Here is a 24168-nt window from a genome sequence, read left to right as displayed (position 1 = left end):
TTGGCAGTTATTTGCAAAACAAATAATGTTCTTTTAAGCATTTATCTTCAATGATTCTAACTAGTGCTAACGTGTGTAGATTCATAAATTTGCAATGAAAATTTTTTAGATGCGATAATTTTCTGAATTAATTTTGTTATGATGTCATTTGATATGTCCTCAATGCGTCTTCAATCTGCTAATAGTGTTATTCGAAAGCGGTACTTTTTCAATTTCTTTTGCCCCAAGTATAGTTTAACTATTTCGATGCAGGCTGGTAAAATAAGCGATTCTGCAATTGTGATGCGGCCACCAACTGGGCGATCTTATAACTAGCCTCTTGAGTTCGATTTCATAGTGTTGTAATCGAATTCATAAAACAACTTTGCTTCCTATCTTGCGTTTGAAGACGCTTAAAAAAATTCAAATCTTTTTCTGCACATGATGGATATATCGTGGTAAGGTGGCGGCGTAGTTTACTTGGGGTCATTGCTTCACTTGATACTCTTCTAGGCATGAAGACTATTATGGGTCGAGGAAGAGACGAATTATCGGAGCATACAAATCCATATTTAATATATTCCTCATTATATTGCCTAAATACCTGCTTTGTCCTTTTCTTTGGGCTACTTTGTCCCGTGAATCTGATGACTTTCTGGCTCTCTTCAAAAATGTTTTCCATTATGGGTGGAAAATAAATATCTACAAAAATTAAATTTGGTTAAATATACTTAATGAAGAAATTTAATAAATATATTATGAATAATTATTTGTTTTTAGATATAAACGTTGATTTTATTTCTAAAAGTGAGCAATAACTTATTATACGTATATCTTTTCGGTATAAAAATGTGAAAGCTGGTCCAAAATAAAGGTAAAACAAATCGCGACTAAAATAAGTAAAATCTCATTTTTTTCGCGTTTAAGAATAATATCGAACTCGATATTCATATAAAAAATTGATTTTTATCAAAGATAAGAGAAAAACACATTGTTATATATATTTAAAGTGTTCTGCTGATTATTTTTAAATTTTAGAAATTTTTCTTGCTTAAGAAATAAATTAAAATCGTTATTTGTCTTGCACTCAAAGATTTTTCAAATTTAAGTTTTAAAAAAGAGGAAACGAAAAAAAAGAAAACTTGATTTTTATACTTCTAACAAAGGTCAAACTGAAGTGCTTATAAATTAAATTCAGTGGTAAATGAAAATCTCATTCAGCTCCTATATATTCAGCGATGCCCCATCATTCTGATTAGGCTCTTATATCTTATAATAATATTACAAACCAATAAAATTTCAAACGGTTGCACAAATTGGATTTTTTATAACTATGAAAAATTTATTAAGGTTATTACGTATTATATTCATACCACGTGAAATTAATATAGTTTATTAGGCTGTTCGTTTAAATTACTGTGCATAGTGTTTGGGTTGGGGGCACCTCGTGATTTTCCACAGCTGCGCCTTATAATCTGTGCTGTAAAACAGTACTCCAGCGGTTCCAAAACTGTTCCCCGGCATATTTCAAATTTTGAGGTGATACTCGACATCTGTCGGGCAACCCGCGAACTACTAGCTCGAGGTAGATCATAGTTTCAACGTTATTTATTAAATTGTTTGGACCTAACTACTAAATAACGGAACTGTTAGGTATTTATTTTTGCCCAGGGTCGCCGTGAAAAAATGACTGAGACCCTAAGGGTGCCATGAACCGAGAAAGTTTGGGAACCTCTGCAGTACTCTGTGAAAGCCAGAAGTATGAATAGTGTGTTGTTTTATGAAGTGTAGTGTAGTGTTGTCTTGGGTTGTATTGTCATCTGGCTTTTCGCCTTGGGGTCCCTCGATGAAACTTCACGTTGCCCACCACTAACCTCTGGGAGGTAGCCAGGTAGTCCCAAAATCTCTGGCTGGTTTCTGCGAGGGTCACCTGAGTGTCCTGACAAACAAAGACCACGAGAGAGAGAGAGAGAGAGAGAGAGAGAGAGAGAGAGAGAGAGAGAGAGAGAGAGAGAGAGAGAGAGGATATAGTTTAGGGGAAGAAAAGAGGGAGATAGGATGAGCCTTGAGGATGACAGCGAAGGCATCTTCAGATGAGATGGAGTTATCTCCATCAGGCGAAAGAGGGGGAAAGAGAAGAGGAACTAAAGTGACAGTGCAATGGAGCCCTGCGTAGGTAGCCATTTGTCCAGGTTATAGTTCCAGAAGAGGAACTATAGTCCAGGTTATTTTCTTTGAGTTAAGTCCAAGTGATGTTTACAGTTTTGGATCCAGTGCTCGTCTGATTGTTAAAAGGTTGTCCTGGACAAGGTTTTCCGCTTCTCAAAAATAAGCGAATAAGAAGGTCCTGGGCCAAGTGGGTGAAGGCTATAGTCTTCTTGTTGCTCAAGGTTTTTTGGAAGATAGTGTATTCTTGTGAGAAGAGTGCATCTTATATCCTCGTAGATTTCACTATCGTGCATAAGATGGTCCCAATTTTCAGAGGAGCTGCAACGGCACAGGGGGTCGTCAATGATACCCAACGCTTCTAATTTTACTTTGATTGATCCGTGGCCAGTAAGTAGGAATGGATGTGCAGGCCAGGGGAGAACCACAAAAGTGACTCTGGTTAGGTTCCGGAAATTTCAGGGATGAATTTTTAGTGATATTGCCTTTAATTCGTGTGCCTTGGATTTATTAGTGAATCCAAGGCACGTGGTGGATCTCCCCTTGGAAAGATTGTACAGCTGGCTATGTCTGACAACTTCCAAGTCCATTGGAAGTGCATCAGCCAGCATCTACTGTACATTAAACTTTAATGTACAGTAGATGCATAAAGTAGATATATGAAACCTTCTCTAACTACATATATATATGAAAATTTTATAAATTTAAATCTCTTGCAGCACACTAGCATGCCGCGGCACACCAGTTAGGAAGCTTTGAGCTAAACAAGCTGCAGCTTAGGGCCTCACGTTACAAGGGGCCTCGCTCCATCTTAAAAAATCCTTTTTTTAATATTGTCACAGGTAAGAAAGAAGGGCCTCATACATGTTATAGCTTAGGGTCGCAACGAGTTTAAATATTGCCCTGTATATGCTTTTTTTTTTTTTTTTTGCCGAAACTGGCGTACCGCCACTGATGGGTACCTGAGTTTGGATTGGTTGTTAAGAGCACAGGAGATCCGCTTGTAAATATCATCAAATGGGTGGGAAGGAAACAGAATTTGTGGGTTCGGTACTGATTTTTTTCAATCATTTCATATGCTTGACGCTGTTGTGCTGGATTTGTTTGTTTTTTCATTCGGTGTTAATTTTGACGATATATTTACTTGTTGTAAAATGCGAATCGAAGATTTGTATATTTTATTTCAGGGGACGCTGCGTAGACATGCGCAGCTGTGTTGTATCTTTTAAGGGAAGCTATTGTTAAGCCTAGTTGTTGATTCTGCGTTGTGCTGGGTGCGTGTATGCGTTTGTTTATGAAAATGTAATCTGGTTTCTGTGTCATGTGCTTGGTAAGGGGTTGTAATACCGTCAACATTGCCTTAATTTCGCAATATGTAGATCTTATCGGTTTTAGGTAATTAAGTATATACGAAAACGCCATTCTTTCAGTTATTGTTTATTAATTGTACTGCTTTTTTCATTGTTGCCTGCATATACATCCATTGTATATGCGCTGGGAAACAAGTGTTGCTTACTCTTTTTTTTTTTTTTTTTTTTTTTTCTCTCTTTCAGCCAAAAAAAAAGTATTCTTGGTGTAGGGGAGGGAGCTCCTGTCAAGTGATAGAAAGAGCTAAATAAATATATAAAAATAAGAAGTCTTTGTATTAAAGTTAAGTTTTTTTTTTTTTTTTTTTGTAAGTAGGTATGAAAATTTCAGGATACAGGCATTTGACTAAGGGGAAATAAAAGTAGTACGGTAAACTTTCACCTTCCGCGGGGGATACATTCTTGAAGAAAATTACTGCGTTTGGCAAGACTAATTGTCTCATATAAAATAGGGGTTAGCGTGAAAAAGAAAAAAAAAAAAAACAGTAAATTTCAATTTCCATATATACAATAAGAAAAAAAAGATAAGAACAAGGTAATCGAACTAATACGTCTAAATGGCACGTTGCACAGGTTATACTGGTCATGAAATAAAAGCACTTGATATGTGTAGAGTTTAGATTCAATCTATTACTGGTAGAATCTAATAAATCATACTTTTCGCGTTTGTTTTCTGCTCCACTTCAGCGACTTCAAAATTAAAAATAAGATGGTTCCGTATTAATTTCCTTAAATTATTAAATTTTTGATTGTCCATTACGTTAATTTTATTTTTGAATCTTTTTGTGATAAAATGTCAGCTAACGTCCTAGGGCGCATCTTTATTTGACAATGGTATTGGCAACATTGATACTGTTACTATTATTATTAGCTATATGGTGCAAGGAAGCCTGAGGCTTATGCTGCACAAGGCAAAAAAAAATTCCCAAATTATCCTTAGAGAGAGATAGTGTCAAAAGTAGAAGGGAATCACCAAGAAGAGAAGAATGATGATATCCAGCTCAGGACCCTGGGTGTGCCAAGTCCATACTCACCAGATGTGATACAAGAAAGCAAGGCTTATTACAGCACCAAAAAAAAAAAACTGATCTTTAGAATAGGGGTCCCCTCCAGACTACCTCAGTCTTAGGGTGTTTATCCCCCCCCCTTCCTGCTGTTTTAAAATAGGAAATAGGAAAACGAGTTCCCAATTTAAAAACAGTGGCACGGGTGGGGATAAACACCCTAACACTAACCATAGCAGGTTAGGCATGTCAATCACTGCTTTCCTCTTCTCTTTTGGAATGGGGACTCTGTTCGATTACCTTGTTCTTATCTTTTTTTCTTATTGTATTGTCGAGCTTATCGTTTTCTTGTTGTATATATGGAAATTGAAATTTACTGGGTTTTTTTTGTTTTTTTTTTTTAACTTATTAACAATCATACCGTGCATCATACCAAAAAAAAAAACTTCCATTACTCATTCCTGCTAATAATGTCCAAACCTTTAAATTTATTCCAACCACCATTTTCCACAAAATATATTATTATTATTATATATATATATATATATATATATATATATAATTACATTAAAAATTAAGCAATGCATCAAATACTGTCTTAAAAATTACTTGTAATAGTACTAGTTTCAATATGTGTAGGAAATACATTAAGGACTTTTGCATGAATGCACCACATATATTATAAAAATAAATATCATTAAATATTTTTTATCTTTTTTCTATTTTCAATAAAATATTAAAAAAAACAAACTTGCCAGCTGCTAATGAAATTTTAATATCACGAGAACATATTTGATGAACCCGTTCAACAGATACAAACTGATTTACATCTGACCCCAGTTATAGTATAAAACAAAAAACAACAGCAAAACGTATCGTTTTATGCTTTGCAGTTATTGTAAAAATAAGTTCAAAATATGTCTAGAAAAATAAGTTAGTTAGAAACACAATTTGCAGAGGCAGTGGTACATGTAACACTATATATTGTACTGAGGAGTGTGTAATTGAGAGGGTAACCAACAATAGTTTCCCCAACTCAGCACCATGGTGTTCTGTGAGACTAGAAAAATCTGAGTTCAGTGATAGTCACTCTTTAGGTGTGTCACAAATATAGTATCTTTTAAATCAAAGTTGACAAAAGATTGGGAACCACTGATAGAACATAAACAAATACCCTCCCCATGCGTTACCCATTAGACCCATCCCCATGCTCAGTGGGAGGCAGCATTAATAATTATTGTTTTCTGTTTAAGTAGGCTGGATTGAACTGTGTATATTAAAAAAAAAAAAAAAAAAAAAAAAATGCAGAATGTAAAATTTTGGTATACAAGTACAAAACTGCTTTATATCTCTGGTTGCAGGAATTATTGCATGTGAATGATCATTTACACATGATAGTTTAAGGCAAATATGAAAGTAGTACAACTAGCATATGAAATTTTCCTTTCAAAATATCAGTTTTCCAATGTTTTTTTCTTAGTTGCTTTGGAATTAAAATTAAATATAAGGATTTCAAGAAACTTAAATACACATGTATTTGCAGTCCTCAGGAAAATTGTAACTTTGGAGGAGGGGGAATATTCCTCAACTGTAATACCACCTTAGATGCCCAAAAATATTGAATTCCCAAAACAAACAAAACAATGGTGTAAGCCAGGGGTGGGCAACCTCTGGCCCATGGTAGTTTTCAAAATATATTTATTATATATATTTTTGAATTAATGGAATTTCTGACATAAATTTAGGAAATACTCTGCGCATTGCTATGACAAATATCTATCCAGATATCAATTCACTGATAAAAATGAACAGTATCAAATCTCATTAAATATTATAAAAATAAAATATTGCAGTTTTTGTTACTGGGATTGTATTTCATTTTTCTTATTAATAAAATTAATTGTATTTATGTGTATGTATAAATTACAATAAATAACATAAAACTGTTTGTTTATGACAATTTTTTCATTATATGCCATTTTAATAATTCTTAAAAATCATGGAAAGTTAAAAAAAAAAATTTGACCTGCGTGTACCTCACAGACATTTTATTTGACCCTCTGTTTATAAAGGTTGCCCACCCCTGATGCAAGTCATTCATGTACACAAGAGTATGAATGTCATAGTAAAGTGAACCTGTTTTGACTATTAGCTTATGAATTCATGACCATGCAGGTTTCAGCAATTTGCTGTGGCTTGATTGGGAAAGAAATAATAAAATAAAATTTTCATAGTAATTTATTACATTTAAAATTGGGAAGAACAGAAAGTACTGTAACAGTGACTGAGTATTCATATTTTCTTTGATGAGATTTAAATAAGCAGGGGGAAGTGTAAGAATTTCTCACCCACTTACATGTAGATCTTTAGACTTGATGGAATATACAGACATAATATATAGACTTATGCCTTAAACCCCCATTTTTATTTTAATTGCTGCATACATAATAAGTTATAACTTGTTATAATCTCAAAAACAATGAAATAATATAAGAATGAAATTAAATTAAATCTAATAATGTTATTTGTAACATTTGTTAAGCTGCCATGGTCAGTGACAGGAGTGTCACTGGCCATGCTTTTAGATTATTGTATCAATAAAGAGTATTTATTTTATGAAATACGTTTGCTCAGCAGTGTTCTGTTTTGCCCAAAATATTTTCAACACTTTTTTTCTGATCTTTGTTCCTCTGCCATGTTTAAACATCAGTGATAGAAATTAACAACAAGAACTCAGCCTACCTAAATGTCTCTCTTATACTATATTTGTCACTTGTTTTCACATGATCTTATTCAAATGAATCAATTGATTGACACTTAGCAGATTCATTTCTCATGCCATTTTTAATTTCATCCTGCTGTACCAAGCAGAGGCAGATATGATGTGATCTTTCTAAATTTAACTGATATATGAAGCTGTTTTTTTTTTTTTTTTTTTTCAATACACCAAAACCCTGTTATAACAAACTTCTAATGGAGAGGGGTACATGAATTATTTCATTATACTATAAATTTTCTTTCAAATAAATTAATTTTTTAAAAAAAATCTATCCTAATATATTCAAATGAATTCTGCTGTGAAATTTGGAAAGGTAATGGCGTTATAGATTTTCAGGTGCTCTTTACTTAGAGCACTAGGGCTGTGCTCTAAGTAAAGAGCACAGCCCTAGTTGCCAAGACCACTGTGACTGTGAAGTTGCTTTACATAGCTGATCAAACTGTAATCCTCTTAAATATTTTAACTAAATTCTGAATTTTTATCTCTAAAGGTTCAAACATAATTTGTATTACTGTTTCTCGTTAGTAATTTAGATTGGGATAAATAAATCTGTTACCACATTACACAACCTGTTTTTTCTTCATAGTCTCCAAAATCCAGTTTTAATCCAACAGTGTGGTATTAAATTTTACTTTATTACAGCCTGAACATTTATCTCACCTCGAAGCTTTAGAACTCAAAGCAAACAAATGTTTGTTTTGAGTTCTACAGGGTGTTTCAGTTAAACGTTTCAGAACTTCTAAGAGGGGTAGGGTACATCCTGACAACTCGAAATCATATAGCAATGTGGGGTCGGAAATGCTTTCCTGAAGCGGTATTGTACACAGAAGTCGTCGTGCGACGTCGTGCAGCACAGATTCGATTTTCGGTCAATGTATGGGCCGGTATTATGGGAGATCACCTCATCGGACCTTACCTGTTACCGTGTCGTCTAACCGGACCTATCTACTTGATCTTTCTGCAGCAAGTATTGCCACAACTTTTGAGAGATGAACAGATTTCTGCATCGACGCAACAGACAATGTGGTTCCAACACGATGGAGCCCCTGCCCATTATAGCGGAGATGTTCGTAACTACCTGGATGTCACATTTGGTCAACAGTGGATCGGACGTGGTGGTCCCGTGCGTTGGCCTGCTCGGTCACCCGACCTATCATGTCTTGATTTTTATTTCTGGGGTCATATGAAATCGCTAGTTTATGACACCCCTGTTGACAATGCTGAGGAGCTGGTTGCAAGAATCGCAGTAGCTGCCGAAGAAATTCGAAATTCGCCTGGAGTATTCCAGAATGTTCGGATGTCCATGCGTCGGAGATGTGAGGCGTGCATTGTAGCCCGTGGAAGAAACTTCGAACACTTACTTTAATCCATGTACCTTTTGCTTCTTTTCATGTATTATTAAAACGATTTCTCACTTACGGTCTCTTTTCTTTATGGTGCTTCTGTGTACAACACCGCTTCAGGAAAGCATTTCCGACCCCACATTGCTATATGATTTCGAGTTGTCAGGATGTATCCTACCCCTCTTAGAAGTTCTGAAACGTTTAACTGAAACACCCTGTAGAGTAGTACAATTACCTTAGTAATGTTCAATAGTATTATATGAACATCACTTGCTGAGAATAAATAGAAAAATTTGTTGTTGAAGTTTCAATAAGAAAAATGTAATTTTGTTTTTGTTTTAATACTACAGTGGTTTGAAGAAGTAGAATTATTATTTGTTAGGATAATGAGTTTTATATAAAAAAAAATAAACACACATACACACACACACACTGCTTGACTTGTATTCATGTGTATTTAAATGTATTATTTTTATCATCCTTACAGATGCTGGTTAGCATTATAAAGACTAATTTGAAAATGTGGTTTCATTTAAAAAGGTAAGCATAAAACGAAGCATGTAGTATTCATAATAGAGTGAAATAAGTATAGATAGTTCAGATGTGCTGAATAGGATATGGTATTGTAAAATGAGTCTTTTTTACTTATCTGCCTCATTGATAATCTTTTTTTTTTTTTCCCCTGGTGATATTCCTTTTCCTTCACCAAATAGTAGAGATTCTGCACCTTGGAAAAGGATAACACTTGAATGTATACTTTTAGAAATAGTATTTGCTATATAGTGCAAGAAAGCCACAGGCTTTTGCTGCACTGGCAAAAAAACAAACCCAAGTAGATAAGAAAATACAAATTATATACTTCCCTCCTCACAGGTAACTCTATTCAGTTGACCTTTTGTCAGCCTCAACTACCTGCGAGGGAAACTTGTTTCAGCAATCAACAACTCACTGGCTAAAAGAAAAATTCCTACAATCTAATCTAAACCTCAAACTCCTGTAATTTGAATTTATGATCCCTAGTTCTGAAATTCTTTATAACAGTGAGAATTCCACCTTCATTCAATTTACTAATCCCTATCAAAGCCTTATAAACCTCAATGAGGTCACCAAAGAGGTGCCTGGTTGCCAAGCTCTGTAGCCCTCATAATCAGTCTTTCCTCATACTGTCGTCCTGCCTATCTTGCCATTCGAGTTGTCCATCTTTGGACTCGTTCAAGAATCTCACTGTCTTTTCTTAGATGAGGTCTCCCTACTTGAAACAGTATTCCAAATGTGGTCTTACAATTGCCTTATACAGTGGGATCGTGACCTCCCTATCTCAACAGGATAATTTTTGATGAATCTTCGATAGGACACCATGGGCTTTCTTGGCTGCCTGTTTACAATGTTCAGAAAACTTCATATCTGCCTGTATTGAACTTCCAAATCCCTTTCTTCCTCTACTATTTTTAATTCAACCCCACCATGCTATAATTTATTTGTAGGTTGCTATTCCCCAAGTGTAAGACCTTGCATTTAGGAGCATTAAAACATAGCTGCCACTTCTCTGACCATCTCTGAAGTCTGTTCAAATCATCCTAAAGGAGTGCTGCTTGGCACTGATCATTAATGACTCTGTCAATCGTTATGTCATCTGCAAATTTCGACATTACTCCTTATACCCCTTCGTCGATGTCATTTATGAAAATGAAAATCAACAGTTCCAAGAACTGATCTTTGAGGGACCCCCCCCCCCCCCCCCCGCCCCTGATGTCACACCAATCTGAAGAATATCCATTAATCACAACCCTCTGCCTTTGCCCTACAGCCACCCAGCAACCTATCTTAGGATCTTACCAGTAATCCCAACCTGTTCAAGCTTATACAGTAACCCCTCATGAGGGACTGAGTCAAATGCTTTGCTAAAATACAAATAAACTAAGTTTAAATTGTTCCATAGATCCAGCTCATGAGTAACTGTGTCAAAATAGTCTACTAAGTTAGTTGAGCATGATTTACCCTTAAAGTTATGGTGTGCCCTTCAGAATGCCATATCTACCTAAATGTCCCTGGAATGCACTCTTAATCATTGCCTCTAAAATTTTTCCTACCACTGAAATCAGACTAACTGGTCTGTAATTACAAACTTCAGTCTTAGAACATCTTTTGGCAACGGTAAAGAAAGCCAACACGAGAACGACGAGAAACGTCAGATAACTTACGTGGAAAATTAGCTTCCCGATATGGCACTCTAGTGCTGCTCGCTCGGTAAACAGATGGTAGGTGTTATCAATCTGGAGCAGAAGTCGAGAACGATATAATTGATTGACAGGTAGGCATGGCAAACTATGTGCTGATTGGTGTGTGAACACAACACACGATAACATCGGTTTAGTAGTGCTAGTGGTAACTTGTCCTAATTGCACATTCACTAATGAATGCTATCCATAATGGTGAAAAAAAGGTCAGGTTACCTCCACTTGAATCCCATGGGAGCTTTGAACCCCTCCCGAAGTAGAGGGACAACATAACCTTTTTTCTTTAGAATCAGTCATATTTAGAAATACATTCATAAAAATAATAAATTTATTATATTCATAAATTTTTTTATGACTGTATTTTTATTTTCTTGTTCAATAATATGCCCTAATGGTGAAAAAAGGTCAGGTTGTCACAGACATTCTCTCAGATATGCCAGACAAGCTGTACTTGCTACCTGGGAGTCTAAAACGCTGATGGAACTGATATTCGGGTGACACTCAAGTCAAGTGGACCCAATTTTGGCAAAGTCCGGATGGTCTGTGACAGCCAAATCCTCTGCTTGCACCTTCACGTTGGTGGGACTGTTAGTAATCCTGGGTATAATCTCCATGCACAAGTACATGGTGGGTGACCACCCAGTGTGAACCAACGTAAGCAGGGGTCGAGGTGTGGCGCCCACACCACATGGAGGAACGCCACCCCTCTATGTTACCAGGCAGTACTAGGTGGTAGATGACTCATCAACCGGTGAAATACCACCACTTTGCTTATTGTAGGCTTGAAGTGGTGGAACCCATGTTTAGTCTCTAGAGCTAAGTTCCAGTCACCCCTTCCCTATCTCTTCCATCATGCAGTATAATTGATGACTTTTGAGGTTATGATGAACATCGTGGCGAGATCCAGTATTCCTTACATTATGAGGATACAGCTCTAAATCAGTGTTCGCACGCCGGCCACTAGTTAGTACACCGGACCGAACCTATTGGTAACTCTTTAGGAGGCCGGATCAGCTAGTGTATAATCTTGCTACCTCTACACTGCCAGATAGTGACTGGAGGGAGTCCGAGTAGTGTGTATGTGGGGAGCATTGTCGAGGCCACGTTATGTCAAGGATCTGGGTATATTCTTACCACGTGTACTCCATATCCAAAAATTTCATTACTTCATACAGCATGTCCCACCCACTTTTTCTTACTATTGAATACACCATGAATTGTTAAACTAATAGAGCAAGCTTATCTGCGAAAAGATGTAAACCTCCCAAGCACTTCCTAATTCATTTCACAAATATACGTGGTCTCAATTCTAATCTCAACGATGTCCATTTCCACTTGCAGTCTGCCAAACCCAATGTACTTTTTCTGACAGAATCTCAGTTAACGGTTGATTCAACTACTGCTCATCTCAGATGCCCAAATTATTCGCTGTATGATTTCTTTCGCCTCAAAGGTGGTACTTGTGCATATGTCCGTTCTGATATTCCCTGTCAGAGCTTGGCAATTTGGAATCTCCTCTCTTGGATCTTCTCTGGCTTAAAATCTTTCTACCTCAATGTGTCAAATTCATCTGGTGTCTCTACTGTTCTTCCAACTCCACTAATCACTTGGAGCTCTTTGATTTCCTGTCTTTGCAACTTGACTTTCTCCAGTCAAACTTTCCTAAAAGTGAGGTAATTTTTCTTGGTGATTTTAATGTTCACAACTCCAGCAGGCATCCGTTTTCTAGTCACACCGACCCAGCAGGTCGAGATGCTGAGGCTTTTGCAATTACTAATGACCTAGCACAGATTGTTCATTTACCTACAAGAATACCGGACAATCCTAATCATACAGCCAATACGCTTGATCTTTTTCTCACAAACAACCCTTCTAAGTACATGGTCGAAGTGAGAGGTCCTTTAGGCACTTCAGATCACAACTTGGTGATTGTCTCTTCTCCGGTGGAACCTTTATCTGATGGCTATTCCCAACCTCGTGTTGTTTGGCATTACAAGAATGCAAAATGGGATGACCTGCGAGACTCAAATTGTAGCAGGATACTTAATGCTTTTGTAAACTCTGTGGTACTACACTGACAGTTGTAGAGAATGAAAGGGACCTGGGGGTGGTTGTGCAGGCAGATATGAAGTTCTCTGAGCAGTGCAGACTGGCTGAAAGAGTAGCTCATGGTGTATTGTCAATGATATATAGGAATTTTTCTAGCAGGGATAAGGAGGTGATTATTCCCTTGTATAAGGCAATGGTCAGGCCTCACCTAGAGTACTGTATACAGGTCTGGACGCCTCATTTCAAGAAGGATGTAGAGCTGCTGGAACGAGTACAGAGAAGGGCAACAAGATTAGCGAATGGAACAAAGGGGTGCTCTTACGAAGAAAGGCTTAATTTTTGCAAATTACAGTGTCTCTAGACTAGGCACCAGCGAGGTGATCTCATAGAGGTATATAAAGCCTTGAATGGTTTGAGCATGCTCAATGCTGATGGGATTCTTCCTCTCGCTCAGAATAATCACCTGAGAGGGCATAAATTCAAATTGAGGAAAGACAGATGTAGGATAGATGTGCGGAAATTTGCCTTTAGCCAGCGGGTGGTTGGTTGGTGGAACAGTCTTCCATCCCTTGTCGTGGAAGTTGATAGCCTAAATAAGTTTAAGGCTCAGCTGGACAGGTATTTTGAACAAACAGAGGGGTGAACTAGTGGTTTTTTTTTTTTTTGGCTGATGCTGCATGAGTTTGCTTTCTTGCATCAAATGCGTCTACTAATGCTAATGCTAATAACTGAAAGCAAAGTGGAGGAGAAATTGTTGAAGTTAAACATAAGAAAAGCACCTGAGGTGGATGGGATCTATCCAGTTATATTAAAGGAGGCGGCAAAGCAACTAAGCAAACCCTTAGCCATAATTATGATAGCATCCTTGAAAATGTAACCCCAATTCACAAAGTGGGATCGAAGGGTGATACGAGTAATTACAGACCAGTTAGTTTAACTTCTGTTCCTGGTAAAATAATGGAGTCACTGGTTAAAGATGCATTGCAGGATCATCTAGACAAGACTGCAGCAATAATTCAGGCAGCATGGGTTTGTTAAGGGAAAGTCTTGTCTGACAAATTTGATAGGATATTATGATGTGGTTACAAAGGAACTGGTTGCAAAAAATAATTTTGATATAGTAGTAGTAGTGGCACTTGATGCAAGAAAGCAGTGTAGGAGCTTATGCAGCATCAGCCAAAAAAAAAAAAAAAAAAAAAAAATCACACCATACCCTCCAATTGCCTGTCCAGTTCCTCCTTAAATTTATTTAACCTATCAACTTCCGCAACGACAGATGGAAGTTTGTTCCAGCAATTAACCACCCGCTGGCTAAAGGCAAATTTCCGCACATCTATTCTACATCTATCCTTTCTTAATTTGAACTTATGTCCCCGTAGGTTCGTATTCTGAACAAGTGGGAGGATCCCATCAGAATTCAGCGTGCTCAACCCATTCAAGGCCTTATAGACCTCAATCAGATCACCGTGCAGGTGCCTAGTCTCCAGCCACTGCAATTTGCAGAACTTAAGCCTCTCTTGGTAAGAGGATCCCTTCATTCCCCTCACCAATCGTGTTGCTCTTCTCTGTACACGCTCAAGCAAATCTACATCCTTCCTAAAATGAGGCCTTCAGACCTGTACGCAGTACTCAAGGCGTGGCCTGACCATTGCCTTATACAGAGGGACAATCACCTCCTTTTCCCTGCTAGCAAAATTCCTATATATCATTGACAAAACCCCATGACCTGCCCTAGCAGCCTGTCTACATTGCTCAGAAAACTTCATATTTGACTGCACAATTACTCCCAGGTCTTTTTCATTTTCTACCACCTTAAGTGTAGTACCACACAGTTGGTACGTTTCTCTGGGGTTACTTCTACCCATATGCAGTACTTTGCATTTGTCAAGGTTAAACTTCAGTTGCCACTTCTTAGCCCATCTGCCCAAATTATCTAGATCCTGTTGCAGTAGCACACTGCCATTACTGTCATTAACAACCCTGCCAACCTTCGTGTCATCTGCAAACTTCGACATTAAGCCTGATATACCTTCATCAATATCATTGATAAATATACAAAACAACAGTGGCCCCAACACCGAACCCTGTGGGACTCCACTAATAACATTAGTCCACGAAGAGCAGCACCCATTGATTACCACCCTCTGTTTTCTCCCACTTAACCATCCTTTTATCCATTGTAGCAACTTACCCTTAATACCATTCTGCTCCAATTTGTACAGTAGTCTTCCATGCGCAACAGTGTCAAAAGCTTTCCTGAAATCCAAGTATATGATATCAAAATTATTTTTTGCATCCAGTTCCTTTGTGACCACATCATAATAACCAATCAAATTTGTCAGACAAGACTTTCCCTTAACAAACCCATGCTGTGTCTGAATTATTGCTGCAGTCTTGTCTAGATGATCCTGCAATGCATCTTTAACCAGTGACTCCATTATTTTACCCGGAACAGAAGTTAAACTAACTGGTCTGTAATTATTCGTGTCACCCTTCGAACCTCCTTTGTGAATTGGGGATACATTTGCACATCTCCAGTCCGTGGGAACCTCCCCTGAATCCAAGGATGCTCTCATAATTATGGCTAAGGGTTTGCTTAGTTGCTTTGCCGCCTCCTTTAATATAACTGGATAGATCCCATCCACCCCAGGTGCCTTTCTTATGTTTAACTTCAACAATTTCTCCTCCACTTTGCTCTCAGTTATTACAAAATCATTAAGCACACTGCTACAATTTGATAACCTTCTTCCATTTTCAAACTGTAATGATTCCTCACGTGTCTTTTTCATTTTCTACCACCTTAAGTGTAGTACCTGAAATCAAAATATCATATATTTTGATTTCAGGAAAGCTTTTGACACTGTTGTGCATGGTAGACTATTGTACAAATTGGAGCAGAATGGTATTAAGGGTAAGTTGCTACAATGGATAAAAGGATGGTTAAGTGGGTGAAGACACAGGGTGGTAATCAATGGGTGCTGCTCTTTGTGGACTAATGTTATTAGTGGAGTCCCACAGGGTTCGGTGTTAGGTCCACTGTTGTTTTGTATATTTATCAATGATATTGATAAAGGTATATCAGGCTTAATGTCGAAGTTTGCAGATGATACAAAGGTTGGCAGGGTTGTTAATGACAGTAATGGCAGTGTGCTACTGCAACAGGATCTAGAAAATTTGGGCAGATGGGCTAAGAAGTGGCAACTGAAGTTTAACCTTGACAAATGCAAAGTACTGCATATGGGTAGAAGTAACCCCAGAGAAACTTACCAACTGTGTGGTACTACACTTAAGGTGGTAGAAAATGAAAAAGACCTGGGAGTAATTGTGCAGTCAGATATGAAGTTTTCTGAGCAATGCAGACAGGCTGCCAAGGCAGGTCACGGTGTTTTGTCAATGATATATAGGAATTTTGCTAGCAGGGATAAGGTGATTGTCCCTCTGTATAAGGCAATGGTCAGACCACGCCTTGAGTACTGCGTACAGGTCTGGAGGCCTCATTTTAGGAAGGATGTAGATTTACTTGAGCGTGTACAGAGAAGGGCAACAAGATTGGTGAGGGGAATGAAGGGATCCTCTTACCAAGAGACGCTTAAGTTCTGCAAATTGCAATGGCTGGAGACTAGGCACCTGCACGGTGATCTGATTGAGGTATATAAGGCCTTGAATGGGTTGAGCATGCTGAATTCTGATGGGATCCTTCCACTTGTTCAGATTACGAACCTAAGGGGGCATAAATTCAAATTAAGAAAGGACAGATGTAGAATAGATGTGCGGAAATTTGCCTTCAGCCAGCGGGTGGTTAATTGCTGGAACAAACTTCCATCTGTCGTTGTGGAAGTTGATAGATTGAACAAATTTAAGGAGGAACTGGACAGGCATTTGGAGGGAATGGTGTGATTTTTTTGGCTGATGCTGCATAAGCTCATACACTTGCTTTCTTGCATCACATGCCACTACTACTACTTCTTTTCTTCTTTTCCTTGGTTGGATTACTGTTTCAAAACTTCTGATGTTAACGTTTGCTCAGATCGTGTCAGTGAAATTATTCTTGCAGGAATGGAATCCTTTATCCCACACTCCACTTTAAAATCTCGTCCTTTATCTAAACCTTGATTTTCCAATAAATATGCTAAGGCTGTTCAAGAGAAGAATGTTGCTTATCGTAATTGACTTGTTTCTAATTCTTCAGTTTCATTTTCTGCCTACACCAAAGCTCGCAACAATTGTAAAGCAGTTATTAATCAGTCCAAACTAGAGTTTGAACAGGCTAAGAGTAGAAAACTTGCTTCTTGCCCTAATGGTAGCTGAGCATTCTGGTCTCTTGCCAAAGCTATTGGCCGCAACTTTTGGCCATCTCTGCTCTCATCTCTGTCCAAACCAGATGGTTCTGTTGTCACTTCAGCCATGGATATAGCTGACCTGCTAGCATCCCATTTTTCTTCCAGCTCACGTATTAATGATCTTGGAAAATCACCTCCCACCATTCCCAACATGCTCCATTCAGTGCCTCCTGTGGTCTTTCGTCAAAAGGATTTTGATGAATCTTGATGCTAAGAAAGCTCCAGGTCCTAATAGTATTTCTCCACTTGTTCTCAAAACCTGTGCTCCTGAACTTACTCCTATTCTTTGCCGCCTTTTTTCCCTTTCTTATTCTAAAGGTGTTTTTCCTTCTGCTTGGAAATTTGCTCATATCCAGCCGGTTCCTAAAAAAGGGTGACAAATCCCTCCCATCCAATTATGGTCCCATTGCAATTACTTCTACTCTTTCTAAAGTAATGGAGAAATCAATTAACCGCGAACTCTTAAACTACCTAGAAACCTTCCGTCAGTGTCTATCCACTGGTGATATTCTGGTTTATGTTACCCATTTATGGACTAATTCAATGGAAAGGTTCGGTGAAACACAAGTAGTTGCTCTTGACATCTCAAAAGCTTTTGATTGTGTTTGGCATAAAGGTCTTCTAAACAAGCTTCCATCTTATGGTTTGCTAACTGTTTTTAGTAATTGGTTATCCAGTTTTCTCTGTGATCCCTCACTGAGGGTGATGGTAGATGGCTCTCTGTCTTCCAACTTCTCCACGAAATGGAGGGGGTAACCTAACCTTGATTCTTTAGAATCATGGGTGGACTAGCGCATAAATTGTTTGACAAAATATAAATTTTTTTTATTACTGTACTTGCAATTTTTAAAGAAAATTGTGTGGATGCACACGTATAATAACTTCAATCAACACCTCAATAGCTATTCACACACACACACACTCACACACACACACACACACACACACACACACACACACACACACACACACATATATATAAAAATAATCATTCTTTCTTTCTTTTCTTATTATTTCCTAACCTAACGTGTAAGGTTATGTTACGAAAAATAAAGAAACCGTTTCCTTTTTTCGTAACCAAACCTAAATCAACAGTATAGTAAAAACTCTCATGAACTCCAAAAATCTGCTTTTAATAATGAGAAAAAAAACATAATGAAGAACATAAAAATGAATGGAACGAAACTTTTATTAATTAAGTTTTTATCAAAAATTCAACCGTTTTATTTTCCCAAATTTCTTCCATCTTTAAAAGATTCATCATTACTGTTACCTGTTTACTGTTCATCACAAAACTATTATGCACCGTTCTTTACTCATAAATGCACATCATAATACCAACCAATGATTACACAGTAGCTTGTCGTCTGTTGCACCGACCACCAATCATTTCATTGTTTGCCATGCCTACCTCTCAATCAATATATCCTTCTTGATTTCGGCTCCAGACCGATAACACCTGCCTTCTGTTTACCGAGCGAGCAGCGCTAGAGTGTGGTGTCGGGAAGCTAATTTTCCGCGTAAGTTATCCGACGTTTCTCGCCACACCTTGAGTACTGTATACAAGTCTGGAGGCCTCATTTTAAGAAGGATAGTGGAACGAGTACAGAGAAGGGCAAGAAGATTAGTGAATGGAATGAAAGGTTTCTCATATGAAGGAAGGCTTAAGCTTTTCAGATTGCAGTGTCTGGAGACTAGGCACCTGTGAGGTGATCTAATTGAGGTGTATAAAGCCTTGAATGGTTTGAGCATGCTCAATGCTGATGGGATTCTTCCTCTTGCTCAGAATAATCACCTGAGAGGGCATAAATTCAAATTGAGGAAAGAAATTGTAGGATAGATGTGTGGAAGTTTGCTTTAGCCAGCGGGTAGTTGATTGGTGGAACAGACTTCCATTTTTTGTTGTGGAAGTTGATAGCCTAAATAAATTTAAGACTGAGCTGGACAGGTATTTGGAACGAATGGAGGGGTGAAATGGGAGCAGTTTTTTTTTTTTTTTTTTTTTTTTGGCTGATGCTGCATAAGCTTGCTTTCTTGCATTGTATGCCTCTACTAATGCTAATGCTAACAATGCAGAAGCTCGGACAGCTCATGAGGTTTGATTATATAATATACAGGAATTTTGCCGCATGGTTAAGGAAGGTTAGGTCTGGAATCTTCATTTCAGAAAGGATGTGTATCTGTTGGAACAAGTGCAGAGAACTGCAGTGAGAGGTTAGTGAGGGGAATAAAAGGATGCTCTTACGAAGAATGGCTTCAGTTCTGCAAATTAGTCTGGAGCTATGAGATGTGATTGAGGTGTTTAAGGCTTTGAATGGAATGAGTAAGTTGAATGCTAATGTCATCCTTCCTCTTGCTCAGGCTGTACACATGAGGAAGCACAAATTTAAATTAAGAAGAATGGTTACAGGATTGATATGTGAAAATTTGCTTTCAGCCAGTGGGTAGTTAATTGTTGAAACAAACTTCTGTATGGTGTTGTGGAAGTGGATGGCTTGAATAAATTCAAGGACAAACTAGAGTAACTGTTAGAGAGGAGATGGACAGGTAATATGGGAAGTGTTATTATTATTTTTTTTATTATGCTATCTAAGCTTGCTTATCATTTGCCACTACTAATACTAATTCGTTTAGAAAACTTTGCTGCGAGGTGACAGGTGAGTGTCTGTGCTGTATTTAGTGATAGCCTTGAAAGCAGTTTCCAGGAGGATATTCTCCTGTAAAACCTGATTACAAACTCACTTTTTCATTCACATGCCTTTAGCTTTCTGGTTACTATTTATTACCTCACTTTGGATCCTTTGGGTACCTGAGGTCAGTAGCTGTCTATTTCTGTCCTAAAATCTTGACCCAATTTCACTTTCATTCAGCGAAATTTCTAGCTGCCCTCTGACTTTATAGCAAAGTTTTCTGAACAAACTGAAGAAGTAGAATAAAAAAAAATTATGTATGCATGTATATGAGAGGCAATCAGAAAATAAGTTTACAACAGTGGTGTCATTAGGGTTGGTATCACCCAGTGTGATAACTCATAGTGTCACCCCATGGACCTCCTCCTGTACCAGACCACACAGAATCCTTAGTAATGTTTTTTGTTACTTGTAAATCGTAATTCCCGTATATCACTGAATGTAATGGCAATAGTAGTGACATAAACAACTAGCAAAATTAAAATTACATCTTTAAATTTCAATATCATATGCACAGCCTAAATGTATTTACATTTACTTAGTTTCATGTGGTTAAAGTGAAAATTTCATAAGAAAACAATAGAATTTGAAGTAAAAACGTTTAAGAACTACATCAAAATTATGTTAATTTTAACATTAAACTTTACCATTACGTGAGATACATTAATGGATTAGGTTTGCATAATCAATAACGGCCCAAATAATGTAGAAGTTGTAGACAAATGCATATGGAAATATACTCATAAATGAAATAATAATACAAACTTATCGAACTTTCCTTTAACTTGCTTAACTGCAGCATGATGAGCACTCCAGCATGTTGTTGATAGCCTTTTCACTGACACTCCAGTATGGTCAGTTAACACATCCCATTGATGGGTGGAAGCAGCAGAGAAAGAAAACATTGTCTCAAGAGTTCCAAAAAAATGTCGCACGTGATGCATTTTCAGCAAAAGAGTACTGACCCCACAAGTTAAGTGAATGGTCCACACATCCATTAAAAATCGCTTTCTTGTTTTTTACCTTAAGAATGGCTTGTAAAAAGCTTAGAGCAGAAGTCAGAAAACTAACCAGAAGAATCCGACGAGATGACTGGGATAAATTTGTTAAATCTTTAGAACGTGATATTACAGGCCCACAAAGAAGAGGTTTTAAAATTTTTAATAAATTACAACTAGGCACAAATTATCAAATAAAAACCAACTCCATCTCCTAAGCAGAATGGAAGCAACACTATTACAAACTATGGTATAACCCAGGCACTAGGGAATTGGAAGATGAATCTGTGATAACCAAAGATGAAGAAAATATAATAATGTGGAAGAACTAGAGTTAATATTACAAAAATCAAAAAACCGAAAAAGCCCAGGCTTAGACAATTTGAATGTAGAACTATTTAAATATGGGGTCACCTTACTAAAAAATGCACTACTAAAATTATTTAACATCATATGGCATAAGCAACAGATATCCAAAGATTGGGAAACAGGAATAGTAATCAATTTACACAAAAAAGGCTCCAGAAATAACCCTAATAACTACAGAGGGATAACACTGCTGTCAACTGCTGCAAAACTATACTCTAATATACTAAAGAATAAACTTAATAAATACAGTGAACAATTCTTAGAAGAAGAACAATGTGGTTTCAGAAAAGGGAGAAGCACAATAGATGCCATTTTCTCACTACAACAAATTTTGGAGAAAAGAAGAGAATTCAATCTACCAACATTTCTGCTCTTTATTGATTATGAAAAAGCATATGACAATGTAAACCAGGAAAAACTTTGGCAGATTCTACGTGAAGAAAATATCCCAACCCAGCTCCGGAAAGCGATCCAAAGCCTATATAAAAACTCAAAAGTCTGTATAAAATATTCTAATGGCCAACTATCAGACCCAATTAACACCAATAAAGGAGTGAAACAAGGATGTGGACTATCACCAAATTTGTTTAATATGTACATCAATAAAATTCTTAAAGAATGGAAACAAACAATTAACAACAGAATACAGTTGACCAACAGGAATAAAATCCAAACTATATTATATGCTGATGATCAAGTAATAATTGCAAAATCCGAAGATGAACTACAGATAGCAGCAAATGAACTTAATAAAATAGGTAAAAAGTAAAAGATGAAAATCTCCACTTCAAAAACAAAATCAATGGGATTATGTGGAAAAAACATAGTCAAAATTGTTATTGATGATAAATTAATAGAACAAATATCTGACTTCACCTATTTGGGAAATTTAATATCAAATGAAGGGAAAGACATCCACACTAAACTACAAAAATATAATAAAATGAATGGATCGATTAAATGCCAATTCGGAAAACAAATGACAACTGAAACAAAATTACGACTGCACAACATCACTTCAAAACCAGCCCTCTTCTACAGCTGTGAGACTTGGGTCATAAACAAGAAAGATGCACACAAACTAGAAGCAGCACAAATGAGATTAAGACCATTATTAGGCTTTTACAAGACTAGACCACCAAAGAAATTTAGATATCCGCGAGAAATTAAAAGTAGATAACATAGTAAATGACATAAAACGGTATCAGGAAAAATGGATCCGCCACATAGAAAGAATGAACCCAGACCGGATCCCAAAATTAGCCTTTAACCACAAACCACAAAAAAAGAGAGATGTTGGTCAACGATGGCGAGATCAAGACCACCTCCAAGAGCTAAAACAGAACAGATCTTAAAAGACCTAAGCCAGACCAAGTTCATGATGATGATGATGGCTTGTACACCTCCATGGATTCCAACTATAGTGGCAGTATTATTGTAACCTTGATTGCGTCACATCATTATGTCTAGTCCATTTTCCAGATTTTTAAGAATGTCAGAACTGTGGTCAGCAGCTTTTTTTCCCTTTAAAGGAAAAATCCTAGAAATACTTCTTCCACTTCAACTTTCCTGTTGTTGATTTTTGTATATCCGATCACTTTGGACATCTGGTCAGTACATGATATGTCAGGTGTGCTGTTGAACGTGATCCCAAAGTACTTCGCAGACTTTATGTCTATGACAAGCATATCCTTCACGTGATTTGCCAGGGCACTTATAAACTCATTCTGAGTTTTGGGTGCAAGATAAGAGACTGATACTTTAAGTTTACATGTGCTCTGCTTTAATCTCATTAAGTGTTCTTTCAGCACTGGATCATATTTTGAAAGCATCTCAACTATCTCAAGAAAGTTCCCTTTATTCAATGAAGATTCATCTTCCTTGTGGCCGCGGAATGCCAGATTATGCTAGGCAAGAAACAGTGTGATATCAAGCAATCTGTGTACATCAAGATATTCCTCCACTTTTTCATCTCAGTTTCCATTGAAGCAATAGTTTTGGCATCAATGGTTTTGTGCAGCCTAAGTCCTGCTGCCAGTGTTTTCCACTTTTAAAGGCAACATAGGTGCTCTTCGTGGTTATGTACTTTCAGGTTCAGTTTCCACCACATCTGAAACCCAGTCACAAATTTGGATGTCGTATCTGTAGCACTAATGGCAAACAGTTGTCAGCAAAAACAGTATAAATTCTTGCTGACGAGTGAGTAAACCATCCACGACCACAGAATTTTCTTGCCATTTGGCATCATCTTGTAAAACAACTCTTTTGAAAACTGGCACACATCTCCCTCTGCTTTTGCATTTTGCCTTGCTGCAACACTGAAAGGCTCATCTTTGTTCTGGAAAGAAGCACTTCCCCATTTGATTTCAACCTGAAAATGTTCTGGAACTGGTATATCCCAGAAAGAAACATCACATAAAATCTGCAAATCTTTCTCTTTAACATCACTCATCTCATTTACAGTATCATGGCTAGAGTCACTTTCAGCACTCTTTTCTGCTTCAAATTCTTCCATTTCCACTCCTTGTTCTTCAGCTTTAAATTCTGCCATTTCCACTCCTTGTTCTTCAGCTTTAAATTCTGCCATTTCCACTCCTTGCTCTTCTGCAGAATGCATGCTTGCATCAGAAGAATCAGCTTTATCAATTGGAGACTGACGAGCAGTGTCTTTTGATGAACCCTGGCCATCTTCCGGTCTTTTGACATATTGAAGCATGGATCCAGCTAGTGTTTTGAGTGATTATTTCTTGCCTCTTTTGCTTTCCTTTGCTGGCATCCACACGATAGAATATCCCTGTACAATAAAAAAAAAAAAAAAAAAAAAGACCAATTAGCAATATTTGGAAA

At 37.3% G+C, this 24168-nt stretch overlaps 1 protein-coding gene and 1 pseudogene across 2 annotated transcripts in view; one reads left to right on the top strand and one right to left on the bottom strand.

The window, feature by feature from the left end:
* Nucleotides 1–331: 331 nt before the first annotated feature.
* Nucleotides 332–24037, bottom strand: LOC150080539 (uncharacterized; annotated as a pseudogene).
* Med (Smad/Smad4 homolog Medea) overlaps nucleotides 9124–24168 on the top strand; it is a 235207-nt gene continuing 220162 nt past the window's right edge. For both annotated transcript variants that reach the window (XM_090381912.1, XM_090381911.1), the window contains exon 1: nucleotides 9124–9178. The gene's annotated coding sequence lies outside the window, so the exon portion shown is untranslated. The remainder of the gene's footprint in view (nucleotides 9179–24168) is intronic.

This window comes from Mastigoproctus giganteus, chromosome 9, assembly GCF_048544385.1.
Source record: "Mastigoproctus giganteus isolate SK-2022 chromosome 9, ASM4854438v1, whole genome shotgun sequence".
NCBI classification, from domain to species: domain Eukaryota; kingdom Metazoa; phylum Arthropoda; class Arachnida; order Uropygi; family Thelyphonidae; genus Mastigoproctus; species Mastigoproctus giganteus.
Note: the sequence above shows the minus strand (reverse complement) of the source record. Positions and strands in the feature narration are given on the sequence as shown.